Source organism: Oratosquilla oratoria, chromosome 22 (genome assembly GCF_046742065.1).
Source record: "Oratosquilla oratoria isolate Oo_2021 chromosome 22, ASM4674206v1, whole genome shotgun sequence".
NCBI lineage: Eukaryota > Metazoa > Arthropoda > Malacostraca > Stomatopoda > Squillidae > Oratosquilla > Oratosquilla oratoria.
Genome location: NC_134798.1, coordinates 47,954,725 through 47,976,923, shown reverse-complemented (window position 1 = coordinate 47,976,923; position 22,199 = coordinate 47,954,725). Strand labels below are relative to the sequence as shown.

Below are 22,199 nucleotides of genomic sequence, written 5' to 3'. Positions count from 1 at the left end.
GTCACAATCGACTTACCGCATCGAAAAAAGAAAAAAATGTGTGTACTTAAACTGTTTAACAGAATGCAATAGAATACAAAGAACAAAAATCACTGAATAGTCTGATTAACCAGAATAAGGTATTTCAAACAGCTTTTCACTAATTTCACAAATGATGTATTTGTTCAGACTGCTGCCAGCTTAGGGAAAACCTTAATTTTTTTCTGTCCTATAACCAAGTGTAGTTGAAATCGACCACATGCACCTGTTACCGGGCTCAGCATTACACTCTCGATAAACTGTTTTTCTACCACTTTTTTAATAGGGGAATTGACAACCAGTGACTGCTCCCCTCTCAGAACTAGCCAGAAGTAAATATCGCTGCCTGACGCTGTGGGGAAGTGTTTCCGGTAAAAGAAATCACATTCAGAAACTTATTGATAAGTGTGAAAAAGAACAACATACATATCTGAAAGTTTTGAGTTATGGTGACAAAGTCATCAATCGTCTAATTTGAGAAAAAAAAAAATCCCTCCTCCGATAGAAAATGGAAACATGAATGAAGACGAAAGTAGATATTTTATTTTTCATTTCTTCCTCTTTTGGTTAATGCCGACATGACGTCACATGTTTCAATTCACGCGGGAAATGGCAACTGATCAATGCAGCAACTGATGAAAACGTCTAAGTAGAGATACAATCAAATCACGTGATATATTCATATTGTTTCAATTTAAAACAAGACTTATTTTATTCAGCTAAAGGAGAGGTACTTCCGTTGTTTCGATTTTATTCCTTTGTTGAATAAAATCGTCTGCGTAAATTAAACCTGAATTAAATCTGTAAACGAAGTCGTCGGGGGTTGCGACAGAACATTTGTGTGTTTTGGTTATTTTTATCAGTAGATCCTTGGAATTTAATCACATTAATACTGATTTTTTTTAAGATAAGCATAAAAGACAAACAAACAAATACACAAATAAACAAATATATAAATGAATAGATGAATAAACAAATAAACAAATCAATAAAACAATCAATAGATAAACGTGCAAATGAATGAATAGATAAGTTATATGATAAATAGTACAACAAATCAACAAATAAATGAATACATGAATAGATGAAAATAAATTGATAAATGAATAATGAATAAACGAGCAAATAGATAAATGAATAAGTGACTAAATGAATTAATGAATAAATTAATAAATGAATAAGTGAATAAATGAATAAATTAATAAGTAAATGATCAAAAATGAACTAATAAATATATCTATAAAAGAATGAATAGATAAATGAATAAATGAATGAATGAGTAAATGAATAATTGCATAATTGAATATATGAATAAATAAATAACTGAATAAATGAATAAATTTTTAAATAAATAAATTAACAAATTATTAAATTAATTAATATATATCATAAGAAATACATATGTAAATAGACAAATATAAAATAAGTAAATTTCATGAATAAATCATTAAGTAAATGCCTTTATATGGCTTATGATAGAGATTTTCACTTGCTTCTGTTTCGGTAAAATGTAAATAAATCAAGATTTTCTTATATCAACTGTTTTTTTTTTATTCGAAGTGAAAGATCTTAAAAAAGTCGATAAGAATTTTATATATCTCTCTGAAAATGAGAGAAAAATAGATATTTTTATTTTTATTTTTACAAGTTATTATTCTTTTTATGAAGAAAAATTACCACAGGTAACGTAAACATTTCAAAATGATTTCTCAAATTCTCCCATCAAAAGATCAGACAATTTGAGGGACGACACTCATTTGTTCACCTTTACAAGACAAAAATATCTTGCATTCAGTAACATCGAGAATAAATTCATCTCAAGGGCAAGATGTATAATTCAGCCAAAAATAAATATTCGTTTTCTCTATCTCTTCCGTCTCTATGAGAGTAAACAACTTGAGTCGACTCGTCAACACCAAAGATTGCATTCTTTTCTCCTATTGGTCGGATGAAACGGTGTGGCGTCAGCGAGTGCTGTGATTGGACGATATTGTAACTTCAGTATGACATCCAGTGCGCTGATTGTGCATATTTTTTTGTTATTCTATAAATATCATAAACTGCTAGTGTTACATTTGTAAATATTATTCATTGCGAAAAGATTTAAAATGAAAAACCAAATCAAGGTTAATTTGAAAGTAATATTTTTAGATAACTTAAAAACGACTGCAGACAGATAAATATTCTTATCAACAAATATTAAATTACATATTTCATCATATGATCTTTCCTCTGATAGGGCTCTTCTTTGTTAGAACGAACCGCTGTGATGCGAATTTTGCTGCGCATTGGCACCCACCCACACCCACCCACCCACACACACACACACACACACACACACACACACACACACACACACACACACACACACACACACACACACACACACACACACACACACACACACACACACACACACACACACACACACACACACACACACACACACACACACACACACACACACACACACACACACACACACACACACACACACACACATACGGAATTCAATATCAAGAAGTGTAGTATAATGGAATTTGGAAGAAGCAAAAAAAGAATAGTGGGATCATATAAATTGGGAGAAAAATAAATAAAAAAGTAGAAAATGAGAAGGACCTGGGAGTCATCATTATGAATAATATGTCCCCTGAGAAACATATAAACAAAAATTTTGGAGAAACTTATAATTTAATAATAGCAATCAAAATGGCATTTACATACCTGGACGAAGACATGGTGAGGAAAACACTAGTTACTTTGATAAGACCAAGATTGGAATATGCAGTGACGATGTGGTCACCAAGTAATAAATGTATAACAAAACTTGAAAGAATACAAAGAGCAATTACAAAATTAGCATCAACACTCATAACTATCATATGAAGAGAGATTAACAAAACTTGAACTACAGACATTAGAGCAAAGAAGATAGAGAGGAGACTTGATAACTATTTATAGAATCATGAAAGGCAGAAACTATTGATAGAGAGGATCTAATAAAATGGGATAGTAGAAATACAAGAGGACACGGAAAGAAAATCAAGAAAGACAGTTATAGAAGAGACCTGAAAAAGAATAGCTTTCCCCATAGAGTAATAGACATCTGGAACAAGTTGGACGAAAAAGTGGTGTGTGCAAAAACAATTCATGAATTTAAAAACAGTTTAGATAAAATGAGATATGAAGACGGGACATCACGAGCATAGCTCCCCTTCCCGTAAAATACAACTAGGTAAAACTAGGTAAATACACACACACACACACACACACACACACACACACACACACACACACACACACACACACACACACACACACACACACACACACACACACACACACACACACACACACATATATATATATATATATATATATATATATATATATGTATATACATATATATATATATATATGTATATGCAGGACCCTCACTTCACCGTGAGAGACAAGATGCAAGAAGAACCTTTGGAGAAAATTAAGCAGTAGATGGTAAGATGTTTTGTGTAGTACATCTTCAGACAAAGTACAGAAAATAGAGATTACAAGATTATTTTATACAAACAGTAACGCAAAAACAAGAGTTGCTGAAAACTGTAACCCAGCTGAGCCTCCACCTCTTCCCGTGCCTCGTTCCCTCGGATGACCACTCTGGTGGGAATTGTCTCATTATATTATTAATGCCGTGATCAATTTGTCTGAAGATGTAATACACAGAATATTATACCGTCTACTGATTAGTTTTCTCTAGTGGTTCTTCTTGCAAGCATATGTATATACATATATATATATATATATATATATATATATATATATATATACAGTATATATATATATACACATATATATATATACATATATATACATATATATATATATATATATATATATATATATATATATAATGTGTGTGTGCGTATGAATGTTACATATACATATATTTTTTATCAAACAAACAGTGCCTGATTTTGAAATCTAAAATCTAATGGTGTATATAATTTTTCTACACATAAAAGAATTAAATAATCAAATATTATTCCTAATAAAAATATGCTACTAACGTTACCGGAACCATTATAATTCTAAATTAAATTCTTTATTTTCATTCACTTTGAAAATCAACTTTCTTCTTCAGCGGTCTTTGGTGAAGATGGCCTGTGGAGGAAGCTGTCGTACAGACAAGCCTAGCCTATGATATATCGTAATCATACAATGATATTTCCCGTCGTAATTATATCATCACCCTTTCTTTTTTACACAGTATTACTTTGATTATAAGAAAATTATTGTGTGTAAAGATTGTTAAATATCTAACATAGACACCTATTTTTGCACATTTCTTATCCCATGGAAAAAGTTCGGAGGTACATGGGATAAAGCCCATTTTATTTCGGTTTGAAATGTTATATAATCAACCCAATAAAGTGTTCTTGTTTCCAAATCTATTCCAATAGATTACAATAGAGAAAAATTATTTCTCGTCATTTTCTGTCGTGCAGAGCATTTGGTGAAACTGTCCTAAAATATCACTGGCGATTTTTTTTAACATTTCAATAACAAAAATATGCTAACAAAACATAAGAACTTAAGAATGAAGAAGACTGCAAGAGACCATAAGGCCTACACTAGATACTTCCCTGTCCATTACCACCCGTTATTCCCATCCATAAAGTTGTCTAACCATTGTTTAAAACAACCGATAGTTTCAGCGCTCACTATTCGTTGACCACCCTATTAGTAAATCAATTCTTGCCTATTTCCTTCTTAAACCTAAATTTGTCCAATTTAAATCCATTACTGCGAGTCCTGCCCTGTTGTCTTAATATGATGTCTTTGCGTCACCCTTGTTAAAGCCTTTGATCTACTTGAACACCTCTATTAGATCACCTCGCACTGTGTTTTTCCTGATTGCAAGTTAAGGTGCCTAAGCCTCTCCTCATAAAGTAAATTTCTAAGCCCATGTATAATTTTGTTCTTTCTCCTCTGTACTGATTCTAGTGAATTGATATCCATTCTATAGTACGGAGACCAAAAATGTACCGCACAGTCAAGGATTGGTCTAACTAACGCCAGATAGAGTTTGATAATTACTTCTGCACTTCTATTCGTAACCATCCTAGCAATGAAACCTAATGCCCTATTAGCTTTATTCCTGGCGCTAATGCACTGTTTCCTGGATTTAAGGTCACGACTCACTAGAACTCCCAAGTCTCTTTCGCATTCAGTTTTCTCTACAAACGTGTTATTTAAGCTATATCTGGTTTCGGGATTGTGTAGCCCTACGTTTAACACGCTGCACTCTGAGATATTGAAGTTTATTTGCCGTTTCACCGACCATGTGAACAATTTGTTAAGATATTCCTGCAGAATCTCGGCTTCTTCTTCTGATCTAATTAGGCGTCCTATCTAAGTGTCGACATTTTTTTCACTAATATACTTATATGCGAAATACCTTGTAATTCAACTGAAGACCAGGTTTGAAAATTATTCAACGGGCTCGGACGCTAGGCTTTCGTCACTTGAGGCGGGAGAAAGGAAGGCGGGAGGTGGGTGTCTGGCGTCGCCCTAGACTGGCCACCAATAAACAGAACGACTTCCTATTCCACTCGCCCTTTTACCTCCAGATTATCGCATCCACACACTCCTCTCCTCAAACCATCCATTCCACGCTATCTCCTTATCAGTGCTAATCAACATGAATTTATGTTGTCTCGCTCAGACTTGTGCGTCTCTGAAATATATCTACAGCTTAAAGCGTGCTGTCAGTGAAGTAGAAAAAAAATTGAGAAGGGGCAGGGTCATCGTCTGTCCAGGGGGCAGTTGTGTAGGAGTATGTGTGTACATATATATGTGTGTTCACCTAACTTTAATATTAACAAATTTGAGGTGCAAGTAATTTTGAAAATAGTGAGAACAGGTAAGGCACCTAGCTCAGATGGTTTTCATGAGGAATGTCTCAAGAAGGGAGGTGCAGTAATAGTGGACTGGCTAGCGAGGTTGTTTAAGGGAGGGTAGAATGCCGGAGGACTGGAGAAGTGCCTGTATTGTTCCGTTTTACAAAGGAAAAAGGGACAAATGTGAGTGTGGAAGTTTCAGAGGAATCGGTTTATTGAATGCAGTTGGGAAGAGACATGGGAGGGTTTTTAAATGAAAGGAACAGAGGAGTGTGGGTTTAAGAAAAGTAGGGTTGCGTGGATCAGATATTTGTGGTAAGGCAGATATGTAAGAAAGCTTTAGGAAAAGGTAAAAATATTGTTTTGGGCCTTTATGGATTTGGAAAAGGCTTATGACAGGTTAGTCAGGAAGGCACTGTGGGAAGCTTTGCAGGTATATGGGATTGGGGAAAAACTGTGAAGAGATTCTATATATTTCGACTGATAACTGCAATCCTTTTAGTAGTACAAAGTGGGAGGAGGATGCTATCTTTAAATGGCAACCTCTTACAAAAGAGGTTGCTTTTTAAGATAGCATCCTCCTCCCATTTTGTACTACTGTACTAGGAGGATCGCAGTTAGAAGTCGAAATTTATAAACCCTCTTAATCAACTTTCTTTTTCCGACTGTGGTGTTAGCTGTGATATACATATATATATATATATATATATATATATATATATATATATATATATATATATATATATATATATATATATATATATACTTATGCATATATATATCACTGTCCAGTAATGTCGTAACACATTGATAAATGCACTAAAAACCCACTGTTGATTGGATTTAAGAAAAGAAAGGAAATAACGATTTCCGTATATTTCGATCACTTGCTGTGATCCTCTTCAAGCGGAAATCGTTATTTCCTTTCTTTTCTTAAATCCAATCAACAGTGGGTTTTTAGTGCACACACACACACACACACACACACACACACACACACACACACACACACACACACACACACACACACACACACACACACACACACACTACGGAGGTCCGGGTTCGATCCTCGCCCGGGGCTGAAATAATATCAGTATCGCAGCGCTGAGGGGTGTTACTCCAACTCTCGTGGGCGGGGAGTTGGGTGTGTGTGTGTGTGTAAGGTCATAGCATTACCCATAGATCGGACCTACGAGCTCTGAGCTCTCTTCCAGGAGGGAAATAGCTGTCGATCACGAGTCCAACACGTGATCCAAAAGACCAAGTGAATACACACACACACACACACACACACACACACACACATATATATATATATATATATATATATATATATGTGTGTGTGTGTATATGTATATATATATATATACATATATATATATATATATATATATATATATATATATATATATATATATATATATATAAATATTGAAGTATGGAAGACAAATGAGTGGAAGGGTGGTGAGTTAAACACAGAGAACACTTGGAGTTTTATTCACTGACGTTTCGTCCTTACCAGGACATTCTCAAAGTACATACAGTTTCAGAAAATTAACAGCTTATATAATCCATCCTTGCCGTGTTCCCCTCCCTCTGTACTCTCATCCGTCCTCTACCCTTTTTCATGTGACTCCGACCATGTCACTTCTCCCTTCGTTCTCAATTGTCCTTTTTACCTCCTTGACAATCAGAGCACCTACCGCTCCTGCTAATTTTATAAACCCTTCCCTATGGTTGATGCAGGGGTGGGAAGTACCATGTGGTGGTTGTCCGTTAGGATATTATGGAGAGACGGGAAGATCAGTGGAGCTACGGACATATGAGCACAAAAATGACGTCAGAGCTCACAGAACCTCCAACTCGCTAGTAGTTCATTTAGACCAATGTGGTCATCTTCCAGATTGAAACAAGATAGAGGTGCTCCACAAAGGTCTAGAGAAAAAGAAAAGAAAAATAGTGGAGGCAGCCTACATTACTTCCCACCCCTGCATCAACCATAGGGAAGGGTTTATAAAATTAGCAGGAGCGGTAGGTACTCTGATTGTCAAGGAGGTAAAAAGGACAATTGAGAACGGAGGGAGAAGTGACATGGTCGGAGTCACATGAAAAAGGGTAGAGGACGGGTGAGAGTATAGAGGGAGGGGAACACGGCAAGGATGGATTATATAAGCTGTTAATTTTCTGAAACTGTATGTACTTTGAGAATGTCCTGGTAAGGACGAAACGTCAGTGAATAAAACTCCAAGTGTTCTCTGTGTTAACTCACCACCCTTCCACTCATATATATATATGTATGTATATATATATATATGTATATTTATATGTATATGTATATATATATATATGCATATATAAACATATATATATATATATACTGTATATATATATTTGTGTGTGTGTGCGTGTGTGTGTGTGTGCCTGTGTGAGATTCACCATTGCCTTGGATCACGTGTTGGACTCGTGATCGACAGCTTTCCTTCCCGGAGGAGAACTCAGAACTCATATATGACCGATTTATGGGAAATGCTGTAACCTTACACGCACGCGCACACACACACACACACTTAATTTCCGCCCACGAGAGTTGGAGTAATGACTCGCAGCGCAGCGATACTGAAATTATTTCAGCCTTGGGCGGGATTCGAGCCCGGCCCACCGTGGTGGCGGCCGGTAACTGTACCAGCTGCGCCATCGAGTCGTGCGCGTGTGTGAGTGTATATGTGTGCGAGGGGAGTGGAAACGGGTGCCCACACAAGCCTTCCTTGTAAAATCCTGCATTTATTAGTTTGGATTCAACCATCTGGACTACACCTTATGTAGGCCCTGGTGAAAGAATTGGCACAGGAAGCATAAATATATGGAATTCCATGCTATCATAAGGCTATCAGACTTACTTAGGTGGGGTACAATGATAACTTCTTCCTTCGTCTTAATCAAGCTTGGATGTAAGACGACCAGGGGGCCATATGCAGCTCGCCATCTTCTCATATTGTCAAGAAAACAATAGTTTATCTCGGTGGGAATATGTTTAGGCGTCGGGGGCGGATGGCTGCTGAGGGGATAGTAAACAAGGTAGCCTCGATATATATATATATATATATATATATATATATATATATATATATATATATATATATTTACAATCTTATTTTATTTATATTTTTTCTTAATCTGGCCCAGATGGTTCAGGTGGTCGTTCATTATCTTATCCGTTTTTTTTTTTTTTTTTTTTTTTTTTTTTTTTTTTTTTTTTTTTTTTTTTTTTTTTTTTTTTTTTTTTTTTTTTTTTTACGAACCCCAAGCTGGATTGATCTTCCATGTCTATTTTCTTTTCTGGGTAAGTAGATTTGAAACTTGTTCCGGGGAAATGTTTGTTTATAATGCAGCATCATTGTCATGGTAATGGTCTTTCTCAAGCTGCTCTAATTGCATCATAAATGGATGGAGAGGTTTCTTTAAATATTTTGTATAATTCTTCCGATCTTTTATTTATCTACTTATTTATTTACTTATCTACTGAACTATTTATATTTTTATTTATCTATTTATTTTTTTATTCATTCTTTTATCTATATATTGATTTACTTACTCATTCGCTTATTTATTTATCAATTAATTGATTAATCAATTAGTTTATTTATTCATTTATACGTTCATTTATCTATTCATTTATTTCTCTATATTTCTACTTGTTTGGGACTAACGGAAAATATCTGCAATACCCGTCCATACTCTTACCCTCAACTCTTCCATCTTTTTATCAGACTTACCGGCGACTGCACCCCTAGAAGTCAGAGACAAGAATAAATATATAAATGAGTGGATAAACAAATAAATGGATGAATAAATACATGAATGTATATACGTTGCACACCAACAGAGTATAGATATGAATTAGTTCCTTTTGTTGTAGATATGATGTCAGATTTTAGCATAATCTGTTGCCGGGGGATGTTTGCATTGTGGTTTTCAAGCGTTCGATGGAGCTAAATAGCAGATGCGAAGTTGATTTTTTAAACGGTGTTTGTGATGTTTCCACATTATAATCTGCGTTACTGATGAGTTCGCAGCCTCTTTTTATTGTATCCAAATTCGTATATTACATTAAACTGTCGACATTGTATTGGTTTTCGTCAAGTGTTGATAAATATGGAGCAATTTTAATTTCGGTTCTGCCTGTCTTTTATAGATAATTAATATGATACTGTCTTTAGGTGCAGTCTATTTAATGTTATTTGTTATAATTCCCGTTATTAGTCGTTCATCAGTTTTGTGGTTTGTAGAAATCTGGTTGCAGTAGAATATATCCTGTTTTAAAATGTTTTCATCAAAGAATCGTTTCAAATGTATCTAAAATTTGGTTTTCATGGCTTTTATGAGCTAGAATTTGTTTGACAAAGGAGATTTCATTACTAAACGTTTGGCAAATTTAGACAGTTTTGTAAGCCCGAGGGAGAAAAATTCGAATACAATTCCAAACGTTAAGATTAGTCGACGACTCGGGTCGTGTAAGCCAATGTAGGCTGTGTTTCAATCTTCGAGTACAATGGCGAAAAGGAAAGACATCTTATTTCGTACATTATTTTCATGGGTGCAGGTGAGCACATAGGTGGATTTATGTAACTTTTAGCCATAAGGTTGGTAATTATTAATTGAGTCAATTTGAGGCGGGTGGAGAAATGGGAGCCGGAAAGAAGAGATGAGTGTATTACCGATTACACTGTCTAAACGTCGGTAGCAAACTTTTTATTTTCATTACCCCAGTCCTCATTTTTATATGTGAGTGTCAAGGTCAGATAGAATAAAAAATAAAATAAGAGGCATGAAAAAAAAAATGAGAGGGAACATTAGTTGAGTAATAACGACAAAGTAGTCCTTTGTTTTACTTGAGCAAAAAGTTTATCTGTTTTATGTTTCAAGGAAAGATGCCACGCTGCCATCACTGGGGAGAGGAAACCTACATGAAAATGTGGAACATCTTGAAAACATTGTTGACAAGGTGACAGATTCACGTGGATCATTAAAGGTAATTTTTTTACAGTTTTATTTTTTCTCTTTTTAAGATTTTCAGGAGTCGAAAGGGTGCGGTACATTTCAACCGTGACCACGAAAAATTGCATAAATGAATGTAAAAGTTAGTGGGAGTATTATAAAAAGTAGTAAATAAAAAAGTATATAAATCGTATCACATCAAAATAGAAAAAGTCGAATGTTTCTCCTACAGGTCGTATCTACCAAGATCTAAGAATATAAGGTCCAAGATCTAAGAATATAAGGTCTAACCACTTCCGACCGAATTTCGAGGGAGTTGGCGCAGCGGGCCCGTGAACGTCACCTGGCTGTTCAAAGTGGGGTTAGCGGGTCCTATAGCTGTCAGTTGAAGCTGGTCCGTCGTTGGAAAATGACGTTGACTTCGCTCGCACCGCTCCGCGCAATTAGTTATATTCTGACAAATATTATATAAAATATATATATAAATATATATAAAATATTATAGTTCCTGTCTATATATATGAATATATAATATATATGATATATAATATATAAAATATTATAGTTCCTGTCTTCCTTGGCGTTTCACAGTTTTCTTCAGTGTATCACAAAGAGAAAATGGACTCAGCCAAATGACGTCAGAAGCTGCGCAGAAGATTTCAAACGGTCTGACCTGTATATTTAGACCTTGATAAGGTCTAACCACTTCCGACCGAATTTCGAAGGAGTTGGCGCAGCGGGCCCGTGAACGTCACCTGGCTGTTCAAAGTGGGGTTGGCGGGTCCTATAGCTGTCAGTTGAAGCTGGTGCGTCGTTTGGGAAAGATGTTCCCTTCGCTCGCACCGCTCCACTCAATTAGTTATATTCTGACAAATATTATATAAAATATATATATAAATATATATAAAATATTATAGTTCCTGTCTATATATATGAATATATAATATATATGATATATAATATATAAAATATTATAGTTTCTGTCTTCCTTGGCGTTTCACAGTTTTCTTCAGTGTTTCACAAAGAGAAAATGGACTCAGCCTAATGACGTCAGAAGCTGCGCAGAAGAATTCAAACGGTCTGACCTGTATATTTAGACCTTGGTATCTACCATTGGCAACACTAAAAGATTCCAGGAAGGCAATTAATGACACTATCTCCCTTTCTCACATTTTTTATGTCTTTAAAACTTATATTTTTATTGTTATTATATACATTTAATCTTTCTATCATCCTACCGTACTCTAACTCTTCATCAAGCACTTCTTGAACACTTCTTTTTTATTTTCCAATTCTTTGATGTCATATCTTCCCTTGGCTTCATTAAGAAAGTTATACTTTATTTGGACTTATCCATAACCCTATTATGTTTTTTGAGGTTTTTCTTTCCTTTGTGGTTTTCTCAATCTCCTGGCAGATTAATGGTAGCTTGATAGAACAATGGCGGGAACGGACATAATCGTCGTTGGTAAGATGGAAAGAAAGTGGCGGAGATTATCACGTCGTTCGTTTATTCTCTTTTACTCACCATACGGTAGGCCAGTTGCCTTTGTCTTGGCAGATATTTTGCTGACTCATAATGCTTTGATGTCAATACCCGAATATAAGTATAAAAAAAAATTGTATAATTAGAGAATGCATCACTGTCGTGAAACTAGATTATTTTTGGTCTTGTAAATAAAGTGAATGAAATTTATTGCAGTCCATATGGTAAGTTTACTATTTTAAATCATATGCGAATTGGGTGTTTATGAATATACCACAAATACATTTTAGCAAAAAATCTTAGTTTGTTCCACAGATAAATGCTAATATCCAAGATCAATCTTGATAAGTTCTCTCGCATATTTTCTTTATTATTATCATACATCTGCTCATTTTGTTACTTTTTATAAGATATCTATTATCATTAATAATTTTGTTGTTAACACTGCAGGGATGGGATTTATACGTTGACAAAATATCTATCATTGGTACAAAATGACTAGTTTGGATATACGATGACAACTGTATCCTGATCGTAGCGTATCAGAGCATCTCATTTGAAGGTCATTCCAATGTGATAAAAATGTTCTATTTATATAATAATCAAGGCGCTGGAAAATCCCTCACCACACCTTGACTTGAACATAGGATTAATGCTTCTCATTATCTTCATGTCTGGTATCATACAAAATCTTCCAAGGTAGCCACCCATTTCAATGCTCAAGCATCTATCTGGCAATCCATGTACAGTACCTCTGTCACAATACTCGGACTAGGTTTAGCAAAAATATTTGAACAATCGTTGCCTCTGTTCCTTAACTTCGAGGTAGCAAGCGGTCGGGTTGAAAATAGACTTTCACCTTTCCACTTTTTCGGTTCAATTATCTGATTAAAATCGTCTGATGGCTGTGATTAAACATAGAAATCAGGATTCGAGTTAAAATACGTCTGTATTTTTCCTCTCTTATCTTTATGTACGCTTACCTCCCGTTCTTCATCTAAAAATGTCGCCAATCTTTGTACCATTTTTAGCAACCTCACATCACGTCGTTTGCAAATAGCATAGCTCAAAACCCACCTCAACAGCTCTTCCTACATCCACAGTTTCAATTATTTTTATGTCTTTAAGGATTTTAGTCATGATAATGCCGAACATGCATGTCATATCCTATTCGCAAAGAATGTCTCCCATTTATACACTCCCCTTAATGACAACTCACAACTTATTCCTCCCTTCCTAGGCTCTTTAATTTATTTGTATTAATGTAAATGCTCAATGGACCTTTGCCCGTCGCAATGCTGGACTACATAATTAAGATGATTATGATCTTACGCCTATCCGGTCCAAACTGGTTTGGCTCATAGCGACAGGCAAGATCAGCCCAGGACTATCAGAGTAGACACTGATAATGTGTCGATATTTGAATGATATAAAGAACTGGAAAACTGCAAACAATATTATTCGTTACAAATGTAAATGTATCACTTTGTTCTCTCATTCATGACAGGCGCCTACTTTTTTTTTTTATCAAATATCTACTGTAACAAACATTATATAAACTTGTTTTCCACAGTTTTACCTTCTCATATTCCTCGGGTCCAATTCCATCACGTTATTTGCTCCCTCGTTCCGTTTAAACTAAAACTGTTTTATACTCTTTTAACATCATTCCTCACTCAGCTTTATCTTCCCTATTTAGTTTCTTTGATTCTTCGTAACCTATGACACGAACCACATTTTTCAAAATTGTAATTTCCCCTCGTTTGCCGTTGTGTCCTCTATTTTCACTTTACAAGTGTACTTCGTTGGTCTTCGAGCCACTCGGTGATCCATAACGGTTTTTTAAACGTCTCGCTGTGGTGAACTGTCCCCCACATGTGCGTCTACACGACATATTGCTTTATAGTATCGTCGCTGCAGAAATGGGATGGACAAGGAATGTATACGTGGTGTAGAAATAGCTGGCCTTTGGCCTTGTATTACGAGTACTATTGTGTAGGTTAAGTCCATATTACGCCTGTACTACAGGCATTTGTATCCTCATGAAAGCACAACCTAGGCCCTGCCGAGCCATGTTTCAGTGAGGCTGGGTCCTTTGCTACTGTAGCGTACGCAAGATGTGTATATAAGGAGCAGGCTTTGGTCTCCATAGGCAGTTCTCTACAGCACTTGTAACCAACGGTGCGCGACCCAAGGCCCGTGGTCATCTTTGCGGTCGAGCACGCCTCGGAGCTCGACCGCCGACCCAGCCTAGGTCGACACTCACACTAACCAGAATAAAATCCAGCAACCCACTCGAGCTTCATTCACTCCCTCGTCACCATAGTCCAAGTAACGTTCTCGTAATGTTACATCGCCATGTCTGTCGGTCAGTTCTCTTGGTTCCACTCTGCATGTGCACATCTTCATCAACACATCTCCAGTGTTTTCTAGGTCGTCTCAGTGGCCGTTGTCCTACGTATTCCACTATTGAACACATTCTTTGGCCATCTGTCTTCTTGCATCCTTGCCACGTGTCATGCCCGTTTCAACCTTTTTAATCTTGTAATTTTTTTTTATATGGGGTTTTGTTTGTTATCGTATTTTCACCTTGCTTTGTCGATATTTTTCTCTGATTCTTCTTTTATATTTCCTGACAATATTCCATCCCGTCTATGTCATCTTCAGTTGGACTTTCATCTACTGCAATTGATAAACTAAACCAGTTTATGAAATATAATATGATGCACAGCACCGACGTGAGATGGTCCGTAAGGATAGAAACACTGGTGAACTAGTCCATAGCAACAGCAGCTCTTCCTTTTTTCATGCCTTATTAGCTCCGGATGTCGGGTCACGATGTGGAAAAGCTGTGCCTTACTGCATTGCATTTGACCCAATCGGTATGGCGGGGGTAATATATATATATATATATATATATATATATATATATATATATATATATATATATATATATATATATAGTTCAAGTTTTAATACAGCTGAAATCTTGATTTTCATTTTGCAATAACAGACGTATTACGAGTAATAGAATAAGATGGCTATAAGCAATAGTGTAAGTTTTGATAATTATTGTGCATACGTAAGAATAGTGTCACGAGTTGTGAAGCTTAGGTCAACCTATCTCTAGTTCCCACTAGATTTGACCAGTCCCAGATAGAAGACAAAGGACACTTTCACACTTGAACATAAGGACACTATCACTTCTTAACTAAACGCGGGAGGTGGCTAGATAAGGATTTCTTTAAAAAATCTGATTGGTGGTTGCTCTCGCTAGAATCTCCCAGCGCTTTGTATCTTTATCAGATTTGCTACCAGACAGGACAATGGCCTCTCCACTCACACAGCGGAATGTCGAATTTCATAATTATGTGATATTACTGTGTCGGTTGTCACGGGGTTATTCTTGGATTTTCTTATCGATGATTGACTTAATGTGAGTTTAAACTTTGTGCCTCACGTGACGACCTAGACCAGTTTAGTGATTGTGTTGTGGAAGCTAAGTAGATAGGGCGTCTTGATGTCACGCGACTGGATCTGGGTTAGACTTCCTGCCTTGACAATGACGTGGAAAACAAAATCCTTCGTCATCACATTTCCTTAGGATTCGTAGTTGTGTTCTGAATAAATAAATAAAGACCATAATGAAATAAAATGCGATCCGATACTTTCCATTCTTGACAATATTCCTGGTGTACTAACATTTGAAGCTCGCTGTCTGAGCGGGTTAGGGCGTCGTTACTTGCGGAGAAGGTCGAGGGGATGGCGGTTCGAATTCTGCCACCGGCGAAATAGAACCAAAGGCATGGTTCTTTAAATTCCACGATACATAGTCCTCTGTAAGGGGCACCGGCCTAATCTTCCGGTGGGAGGAGTTTGTGACGTTAAACCATATCATCATCACTAACATTGCCAAGACAAAACTGGTCCTACTCGTATCTGGTGGAGTCAAAAGCTGGGATCTGGACAATTTTAGCTTTCATTCTTTATTTATTTATTTATTTATTTGCATATTTAGGGATCCTGGCAGACTGACGTGTTGCTACAACTCTCTTAATATCCGTCACATTAGTGATGTATAATACAAGATGCCGAGTAACATCGGACTTTTATCTGAACAGAATATTGCTTCGGTCATGTACTACAAACGCAACGAAGTACGCAGAGAGCAACCGTGACCCACCTCAACGAAGAGCACCTAGGGTACACTTCGGATAATTTTTTTTTTCTTTTAGCGTTTCTGCTTGTGCATTACACAAAGAAGACAATGAAACAAACACACAAACAAACAGAAGTGACCATGGGGATAAGTAATGGAAGGTCAGTAAAAAAAGTTATGTTATTTTCCAGCCTTTTACATCCTGATATCCTCGTTCCTGCCCTTTCCTCCAATCAAAATACGAATTTGTCTTTTTGGGGTCCATGGCCACGTCTAGATTTTACTTTGATATCGGGTTATGACCAAAAAAATAAAATAAGATAAATAGATAAATAAAGAAGAAAAAAAAAAAAAAAAGGCACGCTGAACATGTAAGATCATTGTGACTAATGCCTCGCAGCTCCTTGGACCTGTGGGGGAAGAACGAGTAAAAATGTCCATGCACGTGGCGAGGGCATTGAGGTCTTGGAAAGCTCCCCATCTCTTGGTAGTGTAGTGCATAATAGTACCAGATGATGCCAAGAAGTCCTTTGAAAGAGAACCAAGATCTGAAGCATCAGGTCTCTTGTACTCCCTGTCATACTGTACAGCTGTGAGACATGGACACTGAATGTGGACATGAAGATGCGTCTTGATGTCCTTGGAATCGAGAGCCTCCGGAAAAAAACATGGGTTATTGCTGGAACGACTTTGTATCAAGCCAGGAACTACTCAGTGAGGCTCAGTTAAGGCCTTACCAGCGTAATCAGTGAAGGTCAGCTCTAGCTATATGCTTCCCTAATGTTGGTCCCTCTCACAAGGTTATCTCCACAAGAGATAATCTTCGATGAAAGAAACAAAGGAAAGGGACGCTCACAGAACTCATGGCTGTAGAAAGTCGACGGATCCTGCCGAGAACTGTTTGGGATGGGAAGGGTGACTGCATGGGAGTTTGGTCGCAGAGACCGTGAGGGATGGTGTTGGCGGGTGGTAGAACCGACCCCCACCACCTACGGCGTATGCTCCCAACTCAGGATAATGACCAGCAATATCTCTGACACCTCCATCAGCAACAGCACCACCGACAACTCCAATCAGCCACGAGGTATTTATTTCGTAAAAATGGCAATAACCTTTGGAGTGCAATGTAGGAGATATCGGTCGAGTCTGGCCACGCAAATAACGCACTCGTCATCAGAGGCCGTGAGATTTCGTTTGTACATAGATATGATTCATCTCCACAGTAAACAATCTGTAACCAATTCTTTGTGTAATCCACATTATGCAACTCACAGTGACCAACACATACATACATACATACATATATATATATATATATATATATATATATATATATATATATATATATATATATCAAATTTTGATCATTGTTGTATTTACGAGGTAAATGTTAATTAAGGACTAGTTTACCAGCGCTACTATCCTGTGAAGAATCTCATCGCGCATTATCTTATAATTCATAGATTATTCCTGTCGTGTTATATAATGTAGTTTGTAGATATGATGTGTACAAGGTACTGTATTATCTGACTGGGAAGGCGCGAGATTGATTGCCCAAAAGGATAGAAGCACTAGTAAATTAGTCCATAACAACAACAACAACAAAAATCCAAAGATATTTGCTTAATTCTATGATCGAGTTCAAGATATAATTATTTTCTGGATCAAACAGAAAGGTGATATCATTGAATGTTACTAAGATAGATCTTGAAGTGTGGTTAAAGGATATTAATCTTGAGTGTATCCCACGCTCTAAATGTGGCGATATCATTTCAGGGTTCATCTCCTCATGTACAATTTATTCTTCTCAATCTCTCTCTTTTTAGTAACAAATTCGTTGTTATGTAGAGGTAAAGTGAGGAGTAATGACAATAGAAAAGAAAGGTTTAATGTAAAAGTTATGCGATCGAGTCAACGTGAATTAACTTTCAATTCATATACCCAGAAACAAAAGAATTATACCACCGGCTCGTCCTTCCACCAGAAACGTTGCCATGATACTTGTAGATACTTAGTTTTGATTTCTGTTTTGAAGTATTTGGCGAAAACATTCAAGAAAAAACAATAGCTTGATTTATCATAACGAAGTTGTAAAAAGCAAACGAACTTTGTGTTGGCAAAATGATGCGCGTTGCATTCCGAGCAAAGCGATAAAGAAATAGAATTATCTGTACAAGGACAGTTGGAGAGGGGTACATTGACAGGTACCAGTTAAGTAGTAGATAACATTATTTTTTATCGAAATAAAAACGGCCTTCAGATATGCGCAGATCAGGAATGTAAATCGTAACTATTGAATGTTTTTTTCTCAATCATTCTCGAGTCCACTGGTGAACGCAACTTCCGATAGGTCACACGACTGCACCAACCTCTACCATGTCACTCCTGCAAACTTCCTTATCTGGCTTCTTTACCTATCAGCTTTTCATCATATTAACGAATATATAACAAAATCAAATAATAGATAAATAAATAGCTAAGTAGATAAATAAAATTCAGTCCAATCCGCCCCACCCCAGACAGATATAAGATAAATAGATTACAAAGGCCCGTATCTGCGAGAAGAATGATCCATAGCTTGGACGGTAAGATGTATATGGCTAGATTAGATAAGTGGGATTACGCACTCTAGAATAGCGAAGAAGAAGAGGTGCTTCGAATTAAGTTATCTTTAGAACAGATATAGATGAGCCGATTGTATTACCGTTCTGGCAACAGGCCCTTGATACAATCTTCGTAGGGAATGCAAAAGTGATTCACTGGATTTTCACATTATTTTGGTTGAGATTTTCAACACTAGTGATTTATTTATGACTTCGGGTTTATCTAAAATGGATTAAATCCTTAAATTGCCGAGTTTGTCCCTAACCATAAAGGGTTAATCCAGCAAATTTTGCCGATGTGGTTCATAAATCCTTCAATGCCTAGATCGATCGTAGATTGCCAGCAGTTTCCCCAGTGGCGGCGCCAGGGGTGGGCTTGGGGGGGCTTTAGCCCCCCAAAAAAATGGCCAGCCCCCCCAAACTGAAATGAGCAAATTGAAAATTTAAAACACTCATTGAAATAATTTTATTAAGTGGAATTTTTTAATTGCCAGGGCTAAAGATTTGTCAACCATCAGTGCTAGTCCAACCATTAACCCCCTCCCCTTCTGAAATGAGGATAATATATGTGTATTATCATATTACTATTAGTCTCCCCCAAAATTTGCTCAGCCCCCCCTTAGCCTCCCCAACTAAAAATTCCTGGCGCCGCCGCTGAATTTCCCGTTCCTGTGTGTGTGATTTACCATGGTCTCGTGATCGGCAGCTATTACCCTTCCTAATGAGAGCTCAGAGTTCATATGTGGCTCATCTATGGGATACTGTGACCTTACACATACGCAATTGGATAAATACATTTTCATTTCGCCCAAGACTGAAATTATTTCAGTATCACTGCACTGCGAGCCGACATTCCAACTCTCGTGGGCGGAGAGTTGTGTGTGTGTGTGAGGTCACAGCATTACTCATAGATCGGTCATATAGCTCTGAGCTCTTATTCAGAAGGGCAATAGCTGTTGTTCAACACGTGATCCAAGACCATAGTGAATCACAGCTCCTTGCCCACCAGAATTTGAGTGCGGGTTCGCAGTGCAACGATAACGATTATTTTCAGCCCTGGTCGGAACTCTAACTCGGATTGTTGAATTAACGGTGGGGTTGTGTGTGTGTGTGTGTGTGTGTGTGTGTGCACATACAATCATGCAATTCTATGTGTATGTTTGAAATAATTTGCACAGTAGATTCCACACCAAATTCTCAGCCATTAGCACTACTTTTTCCTTCTTTCTTGATCTCTATCATCTTGCGTTTGATCCAACTTTATCCTCTTGTTCTTCATTTTTGGAGCCACATGTGTGAACTGCAGTTAAAACGACGTAGGCTCAAATTTTATGAGAATGTCATTCTTCTGCGTGGGGTGGTGAATGGGAGTGGAGTATGTGAGGATGAAATGGATGGGAGTGAATTTATGCCTTTGACTTTGGCTGCCTCCCTTGGTATATGTATGTAAATATGCAAGTATATATATATATATATATATATGTATATATATACATACATAAGTATATATATATATATATATATATATATATATATATATATGTATGTACATGTATTTTTTTCATCCATTTATGAATGGACATTTTCAGGGGGAGAAGTGTGGTGAAATACAATATGTGCAATATAAAGCTACCCTCATACTGGAATGCAACATTGGAATTATGAGGGTCAGTAATGCAGCATGTTAAATAAAGTGGGCTCTGAGTAGTGGAAACCACATTACAACAGAAATGTTTTAAATGTTTTAATGAAAAAAAAAAATAATAAAAAATAAAAAATATATATATATATATGTATATATATATATATATATATATATATATAAATGGAGAGGAGAGTGCACTCCAAAAATATATATAAATGGAGAGGAGAGTGCACTCCAAATATATTTTTTTTTTTTACAAATTTAGGAGTACTATGGAAAGGACAATAAAACAGACAAATTATGAGAGTGTGGGTGGAGGAACAAGCGAAGATGGGCTGGTACTTCTTTATGGCTTATATGTTTCGACCGACTCGGTATTCTTCAGTAAGCTGTCTACAAACAGCTTAAACCTTACAATTATACACTCGAAGTTGGAAACTCGGACAGGTCGTCCCGCTGGCTGTCAGTGGATTCCCATTCCTTAGACAGCCAGCGGGATGGCCTATCTGAGTTTCTAACTTTGAGTTTATAATTTTAAGGTTTGAGCGGTTTGTAAACCGCTAACTGAAGAAGACCGAGTTGGTCGAAACGTAGAAGCAATAAAGAAGTTCTAGCTCATCTTTGCTTGTTCTTCCTCCACCCACACTCTCATCTATCAAATCCAGACAAAATGTATTTTGTGAAGACAAAAATCACTAGAAACAGCATGCAAGTGTGTGTGTCTGTAAATATATATATTTTAAGTGTATCCAGGAAGAATATTTTCTTGTAGACAGTTGAGGTTAAATGATACTGTCACTTTTAGGTTCTCAAGAGAAGTTTAATCTCCATATATACTTCCACTTTTATTTAAAACATCTTTCTTTCCTTCGCCCTTTTTCTGATTGGAAACATTTATTCATTATTTCAACATGCTTCCTTGCATTTTCACATACTACTCCTTCACCCTTAAACTTGGATATTAAGAACATAAAAGTGGAGGAGACTGCCAGAGATCATAAGGCCTACACCAGGCAGTTCCACATCCCATACCACTGGCATCCGTATCCATAAGTTATCTAATCCTCTAACAACCAATCGTTTCAGCACTCACTACCTTGTTACTTAGTCAATTCCATTTGTTAACCATACTTGTCCATTTCCTTCTTAAACCTGAATTTGTCCATTACTACGAGTCCTGCCTGGCTCTTAATATGATAACCTTGTATGCATCACCCTTGTTAAAGCCCTTGATCCATTTTCTGTGCTTCATCATATCTTCTACAGATCTGTAGTTCAACTTTGGTTAATTTTTATAGTTATTAATTATTCCCTATTCTAAATTATTTTTCTACTTTCTTCTAATCTTGATGTTGAGACATTATATCTGGTTCTTCTGTGTTCCTCTTTTTTT

At 36.5% G+C, this 22,199-nt stretch overlaps 1 protein-coding gene across 1 annotated transcript in view; it reads right to left on the bottom strand.

Moving 5' to 3' along the window:
- The window catches only part of LOC143037538 (cystinosin-like), a 25,925-nt gene extending 20,293 nt beyond the window's left edge, over positions 1 to 5,632 (bottom strand). The window contains exon 1 of the mRNA XM_076205924.1: positions 5,474 to 5,632. The gene's annotated coding sequence lies outside the window, so the exon portion shown is untranslated. The remainder of the gene's footprint in view (positions 1 to 5,473) is intronic.
- Positions 5,633 to 22,199: the final 16,567 nt, after the last annotated feature.